Consider the following 16,715-nt stretch of genomic DNA (forward strand, 5'->3'; position numbering starts at 1 on the left):
ATATTTTGTATACCCCTAGATGGATCTTACAATTACACTACATACAGATCAATGTTTTTTATAACTATAGAGGTATCTGTAAGCGCTCGCTTATCCGGACTTCTCATTAGAGAAGTTCGAACAACAGACGGTGAGTCCGTAAATACAGGATATTACGTGTACTAAAGGAATAAAGCAAGATATTCTAATTTTAAGGCGCGTACAGTCGGGCTTATCCACCACTACTTATAATAACTTACGTATTAAAAAAAAACGAAAATCTGCTCTGATTACTTGATACAGTCATGTGATGCATAGGGAAATTCCTTTTTAATTCAAAAAGATATTGGCATGTAAGGTCCAACATCGCTTTTCCCCACTCTGCTAGAGTCGCTTATTGTGTGGAATTTGCTATGCTTTGAACACTTCGGCAGTTTTGACTGACCTTGACCGCTGACTAGGTAACCCAGTAACCGAGTTTGCTTTGTTTGATTCTGAAAGGGCTACTGTTTACCTATTTCTTTTTGTAATAATTTGGATCCTTCTCTTTATTACCATCGGTAACATATTGTGTGTTTTTAGCATTATGTTGCTGGTTACGTATAAAGCAATGAATGACGAACTATTAGGAACTGAGCGATTACTATTAACACAAGTTATCTCTACTGCATTCAATATTAACTGTTTGTACTTCATTCTTTGCTAAAATTTGAAATAGTGAGGGATCCTGGTCAGCGCATTTAGCCTAATGAAAGTTTTTTATAGGCATGTTATTCCTTGCAATCCAGCCATATTTTTAAAGTTAAGTTGAGTCATTGAGGTTCGATATTTTATATAACTCAAAAACTCAAGGCTAAAACTGCGATCGGGACTTTGCAAAGGAGCATTTATTGTCATGACCCGAAATAGTGTTACCTCTAATTTATATGGGTTTGTACGGGTGTTCCACTTATTTTTTGTGTGTTTTCTAATCACTATGGTGCTTAACGACCCTATCCATGCATCTGTATAATACAGACGTCCACTGCGTAAACGCATATTCACTGTTTAATATGATTTGTTACGTAAGGATTAATCATAACACCCAATGATAAAATTAACATAGTATATGATTATGATATTTCAGTAGAACTTCTGGAAACAGACACTCAAAGATAAAAAACTCGCAGTAGCAAAATCTCAATGATGTAGATAATTTCTGTAAAAAAGTAAGATTAAGAATGTCTCGTAACTTCAGCCACAGGAATAACGAAATTCGACCTGCAAAGGAAACACTCAAAGTTACTCCAAATGAATAAAAAATTGTACTTAGCTTGCTTTTGTGGGAAGTCACGGTGTTCCGATAACGACACACGGCCTTGGTCCTCCTTCTCTATTTAGCGGATGACCTGGTTTGGCTTGAGTTTCCTCCGTGCGCGTTGTTTCGATGATTCGAGCCCTTGAAAGATCCGATGCTGCAGACGCGTTCGGTTTGTTTCTTGAAGTGCCGGAAACGCTCACTAACGATGTTTTCTTGAATGATTCTAATGAGAGACGAAGCTTGCGTTGCCGTAGGAAAAGGACACGTCGGTTTTGTATCTTGAAGTTATTCACTAAACGATGATACTAGGTTGCTTGAAGAATCTGCTGCTTTCGTCGTCGTTGAAGAGTTCTTATATGATACTTCATTATTCTGATTTTTCTTCGGAGAAGTTGTAGAGTCCTTCTGGTACGCTTGCCACCACTTTAGGGCTTGTGCCTTGTATGATAAGGCGCCCTATGAGGGTAATGTTAGACTTGCGATAATCTTACGCTAAGTCGGTTGGTATTGACTTCCATCTTCAATGGAGTGTCTTGGGGTTTGTAGATCACTTACGAAGTCGGGATTATCTTCTTGTTTATGACGACGATGTGTTAAACTCATGATGATTCGGTGAGGAGGTTCTTGTAGAAAACACGAAGTATAAAAATATATATATTCTTCTTAGTTTACATGGTGAAGATCAGGTATGATTGTACAAGTCTTCTATGACGATAGCTTGATCACTTCTGCCAATGAAGATGGCTAATTCTACTCTCTCTACATGATAAAGCTTAGGTAAAGAGATACAGGTCTTCTAATGACGATAGCTAACTCTGTTCTGCTTGTCTACCATCTCTGTTACAAGTTATGAAGGAACAGACAGTAGTTCGAACATATGAACATACATACAAATGACATAGTTACATACGAACATACAATCAAAATGAGACACGTACGAGTCACGTAGGCCGTTTGTAAATTATAGGTCGCGGTAGTTGTCTCAAGCAGGGAGCTTGGACTAATGTTTATAAACAATTGAATGACTACAGGTGACGGCATGTTATCTTAGCCTACTTTTATTGTATACGTTGCATCTTTAGCGTCTCTAGTCTGATCACATTCCTGCAAGCAATCTGGTTGACCTCTTTAGTTTTAGTCTTTTCTATATATGGACTAACATTCCATATTTTTATTATGTAAACACTTACACATATAAATCGGAATGGATTCGGTACGAAGAACCAATAACTGGATTTAATTTTGCGGAGAAATTGATTTTATTTAATTGTAAACGAGACTACCTTATGGATTTGGATCTGGAAAGATATTTCAGTAAAAAAATATTGATGTGCTCCTCGAAGAAAGCAGCAGTGTAATTCAAAGCAAAGGCCTGAAGTGATCTGGAAAGTTGAATTGACTTTGGAATATTCTCTTAACATTATGGGGCGGGGGTGAGGGATAAGGTTTGTTTTAATTGCAGCTATATTGCTTTTGCCGAATTCTAGAAGTGGTCTCAGCCATTGTCGAGTATTTTTTTTTTTTCAAACCGCTCTGTAGATTCGTGTTGAATTTTCTTTCGTAAGTATATTTCATATATTCGTTCGTGTCTTAGCCCATGAATTTTTATTTAAATGTTTGAAGAATTTTTTTTCAATTACATTATAAGGTTCTTTGCAGCGTCCCTTCGCCTCCTAGCTGCAACTTCTTTCATTCCTTTTACTGTATCTCCGTTCATCATCTCTCTTCCATCTTCCTCTCCACACAGTGCAATTGCTTTGATGTTTTCCTCCTGTTACGCCTTTCACACCTTGTTACTGTAAATGTCCGTTGCACCGCTGAGTGGTCTCATATGTTCCAGTGCTTGTCCTTTGGCCTAAATTCTATGTTCTCTCTAACAACCATGCTGTGAATTTAAACGAATGTGACTTATATGAATTAACAAATGTTTGCATAAGGATTAACATAGTTTCCATAAGAATTTTATTGTTTTTATTAATATTTTTTTTTATTTTTGTAATTTTATTATTATTTGTATTTTTGTTATGATTATTTTAATTTTTATTTTCTTATTAATAAATTTTTATTTTATTTTCATTTTCTTTCATCAAACATTATGTTTGAATAGGAAATAACATAGTTTTCAAAAGAATTTTGTTATTTTTATTAATTTTGTTATTTTATTTTTATTTTTGTTATGATTATTATTATTTTCATTATTATTATTTTATTATTTTTATTTCATTTTCCTTATTAACATATATTTGCATAAACAGCTTCCCAAGCACTATCGCTTGCTTGATACGAAATTAGAGTAATTGCTTTAACCTTGCTCAGGTTCTAATGACTTACTACCATAATGAAGTTAAAGTAGCACGAATGAATTTTAAATGTATGTTAGCTATTAGGATGAGTCTTTTATTATATTTATGTGATTAATCCTTTTTACAGCCGCTTGATGATTGGGGGGCTGGACACCGGACCCCGAAACGTCGCTTAATAAAGCCTTTTTAAATTTCCAGAAGACGTCTCATTTGCTTTCTTGAGAATATATCTCGAACGACTGCTGTTTTCCTGTATATATATATATATATATATATATATATATATATATATATATATATATATATATATATATATATTTATATATATATATATATATATATATATATATATATATATATATATATATATATATATATATATATATTAGTCCTGGAGCTACTTCAGCCTCTAGTTTTTCCAGGTTCCTTTTCAGGGATCTTTGGATCGTGCCTAGTGTTCCTATGATTATGGGTACAATTTCCACTGGCATATCTCTGGTGTCCCATGGTATTGCAACATCAATGAGTGATACTTTCTTCTTGATTTTGTCAATCAACGTCACGTCTGGTCTATTTGCACGTATCACACTATCTGTTCTGATACATAGTCCCAGAGGATCTTTGCCTGACCGTTTTCTATCACTCCTTCAGGTTGGTGTTCGTACCACTTATTATTGCAAGGTAGCTGGTGTTTCTTGCACAGGCCCCAAAGGAGGTTTTTCCTACTAAATCATGCCTCTTTTTGTACTGGTTCTGTGCAAGTGCCGGACATTCGCTTGCTATGTGGTTTATGGTTTCATTTTTCGTATTGCACTTCCTACATATGGGAGAGATGTTATTTCCATCTATCGTTCTTTGGACATAAATCTGGTTCTTAGGCCTGATCTTGTGCCGCTGTTATCATTCCTTCAGTTTCCTTCTTGAGCTCTCCCCTCAGTAGCCATTGCCACGTGTCATCGCTGGCTAATTCTTTAGGCTGTCTCATGTATTGTCCGTGCACTGGTTTGTTATTATTATTATTATTATTATTATTATTATTATTATTATTATTATTATTATTATTATTATTATTATTATTATTATTATCATTATTATTATTATTATTATTATGAAAATATACTCATATTAGCACGAGTCTTCAAATGGAGAAGCAAATCCACAGTTATTTAAATGTACATATATTTAAATTTAAAAACAACAAGGATAGCTTTCGAGAATCTGTACGGTTCCCCTTATCAATCAATCTGATAAGGGGAACCATACAGATTCTCGAAAGCTATCCTTGTTGTTTTTAAATTTACATAACTGTGGATTTGCTTCTCCATTATTATTATTATTATTATCATTATTATTATTATTATTATTATTATTATTATTGTTGTTGTTGTTGTTGTTATTTTCTTCCCCTGAGTAATGAATTATTCTAACAATTCAGTTGTGTTTATATATATATATATATATATATATATATATATATATATATAATACATATACATACTATATATAGAACTATATACTATATATATATATATATATATATATATATATATATATATACATACATACATATATATATATATATATATATATATATATATATATATATATATATATATATATATATATATACCTAGATATATATATATATATATATATATATATATATATACTATATCTATATATATATATATATATATATATATAGATATATATATATATACTATATATAATATACTATATATATATATATATATATATATATATATATATATATTATAATTCTTCGTACGCTTTGTGAAGCAATAATTAGCGGATGCTGTACCTCAATCCTTTCGCAAACAAATTCATGCCAGGACCAGCCAATAATCGCGCTCGTCTGGAAACAGCCATAAAAATAAACGTCCACAAATATCTTTAACCGAGGTCCTTATGTAGTATTACTACCAGAACAAGTTCGTCTCAAATCGTAAATTTTATTCTACTGCAATCGTTGCAAAATATGAGACATAAATAATGCCAGATCTGTTATCTGTAAAATTCTGGTTTGAATATCGGATTCCATCAACACCTTCAGAAAACTGGTTTTCAGTTCAAAGTTCTTGGCTAACCTTAGGTTTTAAGACTCACTTTATATTTCTATTCTTCCAATTTGGTTTTAAGCTAAAATGTCACTTCAGTTCTCAGCTTACTATGTAACGTGAGAGCCTGTTATTTTGGTATTCGCATAATTCCTTGTTTTATTATTTCCATCTTATATTGCGTGCAGTCCGCACATATTTCTTCATTGCAAGATTTAGTGTGTTCCAGAAGATTAGGAAAGCCATTTCAACACAGTTGCTTTCATGGTAAATTGAGCAATGTTTCGATGTAAGTCCATCATGCAGTTTCAAACCTTCCTTATTCGCCTGACTGAAAGTCTTCAATATATTTGCTTCCACCACCTCCAAAATAAAGAGGTGGTCCTTTGAACAGTGCCTATTTTTTTTTCTTAAAAAGAAAACTATTGAGATGGCTGTGTCTGTCTGTCCTCGCCTTTTCTGTCCGAACTTTTCTTTCTGTCCACCCTCAGATCGTAAAACTACTGAGGTTAGAGGGCTGCAAATTGGTATGTTGAACATCCACCGTCCAATCATCAAGCATACCAAATTGCAGCCATCTAGCCTCGGTAGTTTCTATTTTATTTAAGGTTAAAGTTAGCCATGATCGTGCGTCTGACACCGAAATAGGTGCCATCAACACAGGCTGAGGGTTTTATGGGCTGTGGCTGAGAGTTTCTTACTGCAATGTACACTACAGAAAACTCGATTGCTCCGATGAAACCTAGGCACACTTTTTGGTTTTTTTTATTTTTCTTTTTTTTTTTACTTTACAAAGGACACAGAAACTCGATTGCTCCGAAGAAACTTAGGCATATATTTTTATTTTCAATTTTGTTTTTTTTTAATTTTTTTTTATTTCTTTACTTTACAAACGACAAGTAATTATCCAGCAAAGTCGATATCCAGCAGCATTGTAACAACAAAGCGTCGATGTCGAATCTACTATTACTGTCTCTCTGAAGTGAGATGCCTTTAGGAACGGAATTATTTCTGACCTCCTCACCTCGGAAGTCGACTCATTAGGCGTCTCTCGACGACGATCACGAGTCGAATTACAAAAGGCGATTCAGCGTCGAAATTGGAAAGGCAATTAAACACTTTCCCGGGTCATTTTACGCTACGAGTGTTTGCTCTTCTCTGACTCACTTTTGCATTCATTTCAACACCGCTGCCTCCTCTGTCTAGAAGATATGCTTTTCCGGGAACCGTTCAAGGTTTTTTCGTTTTAATGGTGGTCGAATTCCGAGTCATTATCACCCTGCAAAGTATACAATTATATGATATATATATATATATATATATATATATATATATATATATATATATATATATATATATATATATATGTATGTATGTATAACTGAATCACGAATGTTTGGAACATGATAAATCCATAAATAAAGGTATAAGCCACAAAGAAAAAGTAAACAATGGAGTTCTACAAGATCTTTCGACTTGACGTCCTTTACTCAAAGACGTCAAATAGCATGTTGTTTCACCAACGAAAATTAAGAATAATACGGTATATTTTATTAGAAATAATTCGGTTTCTGCATTATTTAAACATGCACATTATTTATTTTTTACATTTTCATTCTAATAAATAAATAAAATTCCTGTATCTTTAACTCAACGCGAAACACCATTTCCAGACCTTTTTAGGCTTTTCCAAAGACCTTTTCCTACCCCGCCAGCAACAACAAGAAAGAAGTTTGTAGACATACTCCCCGAGCAAGCGTTGATTTCTCTCGAAAGATATTTAACGATAATGAAATATTGAACATATTAATATTAAAGCCGTGAATAGAAGGGTTCATCGTAACTCTTAACTAAGTCGAGTTTTTTACCGACTCTCCCTTATGCCAAGAAATATCTTAAAAAAAAAAAAAAAAAAAAAAAAAACTGGCAGGAGTTGATTAAATGTAACCCATCCCTCAGAGCATGGTTGAGGCTTGCACAGATGGCATTATAGATATACAAAGACACGTTCACAGACAAACAGACTCAAACGCACACAGGTATGTATGTATGTGATGTATGTATGTATGTATGTATGTATGATGTAATGTATGTATTTATATACATTTATATACTCACTTTTATAGATATATTACTCATAGGACCTCACTGGAACTGGATGGTATCTTTCTCACCTTTCTTTCTCACGAGACGCCAGGTAGGCCTCATGGCCTGTCAGTCGTCCTGCTTCAGGAACTGTCTCCATTCTTGGCGATCTCATTGAGACTCCTCATCTCATCAACCTCCCGCACACTGGAGCCTCTCCTTTCAACTCCTCTCTCTTATGTTTTGCAGGCATATTATTTTTGGTCTTCCTACCGGTATCCTTCCTTCCGGTGTCCATTCCAAAAACCTTTTAGGATATCGCTCCTCCTCCATTCTTTTGGTATGTCCAAACCACCTAAGCTGTCCTCTCTCCAAAAATCTAGAATCCCCTCCACTCCCAGTTCTTTTGTAATGGCTTTGTTTCGTAGCTTATCCAGTCTTGTTATACCGGATTGTATCTACCGGCGGAGATATTTGTTCAAAAAAGTTACAAGCTTTTTCAGGACTGACAGTCTTCATTGACAAGTATCTGCAGATTGATCGGACACGTAGTCCAGCTATATATATATATATATATATATATATATATATATATATATATATATATATATATATATATATATATATATATACTATATATAAAGATAGTACATCTATATATATATATATATATATATATATATATATATATATATATATATATATACATATATATAAATATAGTACATCTATATATATATATATATATATATATATATATATATATATATATATATATATATATATATACATATATATAAATATAGTATCTATATATATATATATATATATATATATATATATATATATATACATATATATAAATATAGTCATCATATATATATATATATATATATATATATATATATATATATATATATATATATGTATATATACATATATATAAATATATAACATCACTTTTATCCTACTTTCCAGACATGACATTTACGCTTTTGTATTTTTTTTTATTTTAAAAAGCACTTACATAAATTAAAAACAGAAAATAAGTTTTTACCGGCCGAATAAATGTCGTAATCTTTCTTTCGGGTCAAACAGTGGTAAATCTTATTTACGACTGTCTTGATAACAATTGCTAGTATTCCGAGGTGTAAAATTTTCGTTATAACATTCGTTCAATAAAGCGTCTTGTGAAACTAATCAGATGGACGTGGAATTGCATTTGAAGTCGTCATTATTATTATTATTATTATTATTATTATTATTATTATTATTATTATTATTATTATTATTATTATTATTATTATTATTATTATTATTATTATTATTATTTTGGTCTAGGGGCCCACAATAATTAAAATGTTAAAAATTCGTGTACAATTTATAAACACTTTATAAAAGCTTTCGAACTCTTCCCTGGGTTCATCTTTAGAGAGTTTTTCCCAATTACTGTTATTATTATATTATAATCAAAAGATGAAACCTATTCATATCGAACCAGCCCAAAGGGGCCATTGATATAAAGATCAAGCTTTCAAAGAATATTATGGGTGTTTATTATGAAGAAGTAAGAGGAGGCAAAAGGAAAAACAGAAAGAAGAGGCCCAACTTATTATAAAATACACAAAAGTAATTAATAAACTAACAAATAGATCAGAAATCATTAAAATGCTTGGAGAATAGTATTAGGGTGGTAATGTATTGCACCTTCGCTTGAACTTCTGAAGAAGTTCCATTTGCACGACTTCCTCTGGGAGGCTGTTCCACAGTCCAATGGTGTGACGAATAAAGGACCCCTGGAACTGAGGAATAAAGGACCTCTGGAACTGAGGAATAAAGGACCTCTGGAACTGGAGGACCTAAATGACCTCTGGAACTGAGGAATAAAGGACCCCTGAACTGAGGAATAAAGGACCTCTGGACTGAGGAATAACAAAGGACCTCTGGAACTGAGGAATAAAGGACTCTGGAACTGAGGAATAAAGGACCCCTGGGACTGAGGAACAATAAAGGACTCTGAACTGATGAATAAAGGACCTCTGGAACTGAGGAATAAAGGATTTTGGAACTGAGGAATAAAGACCTCTGGAACTGAGGAATAAAGGACCTCTGGAACTGAGGAATAAAGGCCCCTGGAAACTGAGGATAAAGGACCTCCTGGAACTGAGGAATAAAGGACCCTGGAACTGAGGAATAAAGGACCTCTGGAACTGAGGAATAAAGGACCCCTGGAACTGAGGAATAAAGTACCTCTGGAACTGAGGAATAAAGGACCCCTGGAACTGAGGAATAAAGGAACTTTGGAACTGACGAATGAAGGACTTTTGGGACTGAGGAATAAAGGACCTCTGGTACTGAGGAATAATAATAATAAATAATAATAATAATAATAATAATAATAATAATAATAATATGTTTTGTTAAAGAGGATGGCAGCATCAGTGGAATTGATTTTATATATGGTCTTTTCAATTCTTCATACTCTGGTTAAGGAAATGTCTTATAAAAATACTAATTTATTGATCAAGACAACAAAAGTGGCGTATGGTCGCCGTAGAGTTCACAAATTCCAACGTTTCCAACCGTATCATTGGTTCATTCCAATCAGTTTACGCTCACCATTCCTTGAAAATGATCCGATGATACGGTTGGAGACTTTGGAATTTGTAAACTCTTCGGCGACCATATGCCACTTCTGTTGTCTTATCAATAAATTAGTATTTTTATAAGACATTTCCTTAACCAGAGTATGAATGTCGGCCAGCTGCTAGCGAATATCAGCCCTGATGAGAAGAGAATAATAAGAATTGAAAAGACCATATATAAAATCAATTCCACTGATGCTGCCATTCTCTTTAACAAAACATGTTTGAGAGAGGGTCTCCTACCTTCAAATTATAATAATAATAATAATAATTTTGCAGTTGTTGTCGTTTTTCGAAACTATGACACATGAAGACAAGTACTGACATCTACTGGTGCCATGGAATCCAATCTCACGTATATTGTTAACGAATTCCTAAGCAATCGATTCACTGATGTTGTTCAATCGAAGTTCATTTTTCTCCTTAGTTGCATATTTAAAAAAAAATATGGTTTACAGAACTGGCTGATATAGATACGAATACCATTGTTCCTCTCCCCCAAATAAAAAGAAGTAAAAACAAATTTCAAATTGATTTCATCACAAGCTGCTTTTACCAGCGTCGCAAGACGAGGTTAGTTTTATGTGACTATAAATTGAATCAGGGAATAAAAATGTATCTCTGTAGCAGCACAGGTGCAGGTGTGACTTATCGTGTCTTCGGCGGCCGCAGAATAACAGTAGTATACCTATGTCATGCAGCAGACGGCGTTCAGTTTTCGTCGTTGGTGGAAGCACTGTGCTCTCTCTCTCTCTCTCTCTCTCTCTCTCTCTCTCTCTCTCTCTCTCTCTCTCTCTCTCTCTCTCCTGCTTTTGCCTGGAAGAAAGTTTCTCAAAATAGTGGAAGTAGTGACAAGAAAGACACATTGATGCTAGTTCTACATATCATCCCACAAGGTAAATAGATTTTACAATTCTGTGTTATTTACCTATAATATATATATATAATATATATATATATATATATATATATATATATATATATATATATGAATGAATTCTTCTCACATTTCTGTGATTTATATGCCAGTAATTGGCTACAAGTGTCGTGTAATATCCAATTCACTCTACCTCCGAAATATATATGTATATACGAGTCTCATCACCTCACGGTGATTTATACACACGCATTAAGCTACAAATGTTCTTTAATATCCAATTCGCTCTACCTCGGAATTAATATATTTTCATATATGTTAACCGAATGGGAATTTTTTTTTAGTTGATAATAAATTCGTCGGCTCATGGGCGCGAACCACGGAACCAAGAATTCAGGTCGTACAGTGAATTAGATATGCGTGGACATTTGTAGCTGAATGCCTTTATACACACTACACGCACACATTTATATATACATATAAAATATATATATATATATACATATATATATATATATATATATATATATATATATATATATATATATATATATCTATATATATATATATATATATATATATATATATCTATATATATATATATAGATATATATAATATATATAGATATATATATATATATAGATATATATATATTATATATATATATATATATACATATATATATATATATATATATATATATATATATATATATATATATATATATATATATATATATATCTATATATATATTCTATATATATATATATATATATATATATATATATATATATCTATATATCATATATATATATGATGATATAATATATATATATATATATATATATATATATATAGATATATATATATATATACTATATATATATATATATATATATATATATATAAATGGAGGTATGTGTGTTTGTTTTGTGCACTTAGAAATGCAACGAGCAGTTTCAACCATATTTGGCATACATACGACTTATGATCTGGGAAAGAATACTGTGGGGTGTGCAGGGGCTTGTTGTGGGGGGAGATAAGACGTCACTGGCAACCAAGGGGTGCTGGTATGGGAAGGGGTGACATGTAAAAATTACATGTAAAAATAACTGCAAACAACAGATATTAGTGTCTAATCCATAGTTTTCGACGTCGCTGGGATGAATAGTGACACTCCCAAAGATGCCATTCAAGTCCAAGTTCAGCCCTGATAGGAATAGGGGTGAGAAGTGAAATATACCTGAACCAACTATCTTAACAGGACTTGGACAGAGAGAGAGAGTATTCAGTTTTCCTGGGCAGCACTGGGTTGTCAGCTAGTATGTATATATATATATATATATATATCTATATATATATATATATATATATATATATGTGTGTGTGTGTGTGTATGTGTGTGTGTGTGTGTGTGTGTAGTGTGTGTGTGTGTAGTGTGTGTGTGTGTGGTGTGTAAGCCTTGGTCATTTATTAGTCTTCCTTGGTCGATCTCTCTTGCGTTTTGTCAGTGTTATGTCTGTATGTATGTGTGCTGGTCTGTTTTCTACTCTATGTTTGTTTGCTAGAAATGTTATTGCTTCCATTTGGAAAATAGAATGTGATCCGACGGAATTGTTACATTCTTTTTGAGGTATTTGTGAATTATTTCTTTCAGTTCATTTTCATTGGCTTAGTAGTAGACCACCATCTATTTTCTCCAATAATGAACCTAACTACACATTTGTGGTGGTGAGGTCATCATAGTGAAGTTTATGAGACTCACAATTTTTCTGGTCTATCAGAGTCATCCAATTCGACTGGGTGGATTTTGTAGTGTGGGGTTCCGAGTTGTATCCTGTCTCCTCAGGAGTCCATCACTTTTCTCACTATGTGCGCTGTTTCCAGGAGCACACTCTTCCACATGAGTCTTGGAGCTACTTCGGCATTTAGTTTTTTCAGGTTCCTTTTCAGGGATCTTGGGATCGTGTCTCCAAGTGTTCCTATGATTATGGGTACAATTTCCACCGGCGTATTCCATATCCTTCTTATTTCTATTTTCAGGCTTGATACTTATGTTTTTTCTCTCTCTCTTTCTCTTCTACTCTGGTGTCACATGGTATTGCGACATCAATGAGTGACACTCTTGATTTTGTTAATCAGCGTCACGTCTGGTCTATTGGCACATATCATCCTATCTGTTCTGATACCATAGTCCCAGAGGATGTTTGCCTTATCGTTTTCTATTATTGTTGTTGTTATTATAATTTTTTTTTTTTTTTTTGCTCTATCACAGTCCTCCAATTCGACTGGGTGGTATTTATAGTGTGGGGTTCCGGGTTGCATCCTGCCTCCTTAGGAGTCCATCACTTTTCTTACTATGTGTGCCGTTTCTAGGATCACACTCTTCTGCATGAGTCCTGGAGCTACTTCAGCCTCTAGGTTTTTATTATTATTATTATTCAGAAGATGAAACCTATCCATATGGAACAAGCCCACCAAAGGGGCCACTGACTTGAAATTCAAGCTTCAAAAGAATATTAAGGTGTTCATTAGGAAGCAGTAAGAGGAGGTAAAGGGAAATACAGAAAGAGATCCAACATGTTGAAAAAATTAATTAATAAATTAACTAATAGATAAAAACGTAATCAAATGCAAGGAGAATAGTATTAGGGTAGTAATTTATTGCACCCTTGCCTCAACCTCTGATGTTCCAGTTGCACGCCCCTCTATCTAAAAATGTTGCAGCACATAACCTTAGGTCATCATTTCCAGTCCAGGTTCCGGGTCTGGAATAGAAGCGAAAGCTCTCTCTGCCATGACAGCTGAGTTGCAGGTGAAGTGATTTAGGCTGTCACGTGTTGGACCACGAGTAACACGTTGTTGTCACGTTCACTTCACGTTAGGGATAACTTGACAAGACAAACAATGTATTTTACGGTATGATTTAGTTGATCTCTATTTTTAAAAGCTACGTCTTCTTAGAAGTGAAGATTCTCTCCGTTCAGCTCACGTTAATTCTCTCCTCTCTCTCTGCTCGTCTCTCTCTCTCTCTCCTCTCGTCTCAGCGCTCTCTCTCTCTCTCTCTCTTCTCGCCTAGAAGTACCAAGTCTCATTGGCAACCAGGACCCAATTTTATTTCGTTTCATCATGAATTTTAATTTTACACCAAATGTCGTCTATCTCTCCATCTCTTTGATAGATCTGCCTGAGCCTCTCTTTTCCGCCTGTTTCTGTGTGTGTGTGTGTGTGTGTGTGTGTGTCCCTTTTTGCTTTCGGTCTGTCTGTCTGTCTTTATGTCTATCTATCTATCTATCTATCTCGTTCTGCTTCCCTCGAATTTCTTTATGTGTACTAACACGCGATCACGGTATACTTTATAGTCCGTCTTGGCAGTCATGCAGATGGGGTACAATCAAAGTAACAGTAACCATCCCCACCTGCATGTGTGTCTCCCTCCCACACACCCCCGGCTAAAAGTAACACGCACCTGTACACCTGTCCGGAGCATCTATCGCAACCAAGTTGGTTTTCACCCTTGAAAGGTCCTTGAGTCGAAAGAACTCCGACTAAAGTATGTTTTCTATATTGGTATTGTACGAATAAAGGTGTTTACAATAAGTAAATAATCATGATATGTTCAAATAGACCAGACGTGACGTTGGTTGACAAAACCAAGAAGAAAGTATCACTCATTGATGTCGCAATACCATTGCACACCAGAGTAGATGAGAAGGAAGGAGGAAAATTTTGATAAGTATCAAGACCTGAAAACAGAAATATGAAGGATATGGGATATGCCAGTGGAAATTGTACCTATAACCATAGGGACACTAGGAGGCACGATCCCGAGATCCCTGAAAAGGAATCTGGAAAAACTAGATGCCAAAGTAGCTCCAGTACTCATGCAGGAAAGTGTGCTCCTAGAAACAACGCACATAGTGAGAAAAGTGAATGACTCCTAAGGAGGCAGGATGCAACCCGGAACCCCACACTATGAATACCAATTATAATAATACTTTTAAAGTCACGAACAGAAGTAAGAAAGTAAACAAGATTAGAATTGACGTATTACCCAGCATCAGTCTCAGCTAAGATTAGGGTTTTTGATCTGTCAATTACTGAAACTGAAACTAGAAGTTAGGGTGCAGAGTCATCAGTGCGCCTCGCGCGATGCGCTGTATGTATTACGCGACGTTCTTTACAGTGTCCTCCATCTGACTTTCCACTTTCTCCTGACAATTGTGTTGTTGTTGTGCAGCTGCTCTGAGGTTTTCTCCTGAAACACCTGGACTTTGGCCTGAATTTTATGTTCGAGTTCCTTCAAACTTATGTTTCGCTATTTCGAAATGCTTTGAACAATTACTGTGGGGTCTAACATAAATGTAGTATTTCCATTTTTTCATGCCGGCCTCCAAATACAAAGAGCGCCTCAGTGGCGTGATCGGTATGGCCTTGGCCGCGAGTTCGATTCTCGGGCATTCCACTGGGGTGTGAGAGATGTGTATTTCTGGAGATCAGGAAAGTTCAACCCACCCTCAAGATGTGGTTTGGAAGTCAAGTCACGCCAGTGGTCCCGTTGCTGAATAACCATACTGGTTCCATGGAACGTAAAAAAAAAAAAAAAAAAAAAAAATCCAGAAACACCTGTCACGCATTTGTTCCGAGATTTCGACAGCTGTAAACACCAGCGAGTCTTCAAACAGATGCTAACACGAAAGAAAAGTTTCATAAAAACTTCGACCTTCTGTCTTTGAAATCTAAGACACCTGTGCGCTTCAATAAATAAATGCTCGATTGAATTAACACGTAAATGAAACTAGACTTGATTCGTATGTTTTCATTTAGTTTTTCTATTAATACATTTCTTCTAGTATATTTTTGTTGCAACAGAATTTATTTATTGGTTACTACATGGTTTGTTTCGCTTTCTACAGGCTTTTAATATTGGTTGCTACATGGTTTATATTTTGGTTGCGAAATTTTTTTTATATTTTGGTTGCGATGTGGTTTAGATTTTGGTTGCGAAATTTTTTTTTTATATTTGGTTGCGATGTGGTTTAGATTTGGGTTACTATACGAAATTTATATTTTGGTTGCAACATGGTTTATATTTTGGTTGCTGTGGGGTTTATATTTTGGTAGCTATGGGGTTTATATTTTGGTTGCTATGGGGTTTATATTTTGGTTGCTAAGGGGTTATATTTGGATTGCTACATTGTTTATATTTGGGTTGCTACATGGTTTATATTTTGGCTGCCACATAGTTTATATGTTAGTTGCCACGGGCTTATATTTTGGTTGCTACGGGGTAATATTTTGGTTGCGACGTGGTCTATTACTTGGTTGCTATACGGTTTACATTTTGGTTGCTACGGGATTATATTTGGGTCACTACAACGTTTATATTTTGGTTGCTATGGGGTTTTATTTTTCTCGCTATGGGTTTATATTTGGGTCACTACGGG

At 34.3% G+C, this 16,715-nt stretch overlaps 1 protein-coding gene across 1 annotated transcript in view; it reads left to right on the forward strand.

Annotated features, from left to right (window-relative positions):
* The first annotated feature begins 11,154 nt into the window (after positions 1-11,154).
* Positions 11,155-16,715, forward strand: part of LOC135222122 (alpha-2-macroglobulin-like) — a 149,352-nt gene continuing 143,791 nt past the window's right edge. Inside the window, exon 1 of the mRNA XM_064260291.1 lies at positions 11,155-11,286. The gene's annotated coding sequence lies outside the window, so the exon portion shown is untranslated. The remainder of the gene's footprint in view (positions 11,287-16,715) is intronic.

Source organism: Macrobrachium nipponense, chromosome 3, assembly GCF_015104395.2.
Source record: "Macrobrachium nipponense isolate FS-2020 chromosome 3, ASM1510439v2, whole genome shotgun sequence".
Taxonomy (NCBI): domain Eukaryota; kingdom Metazoa; phylum Arthropoda; class Malacostraca; order Decapoda; family Palaemonidae; genus Macrobrachium; species Macrobrachium nipponense.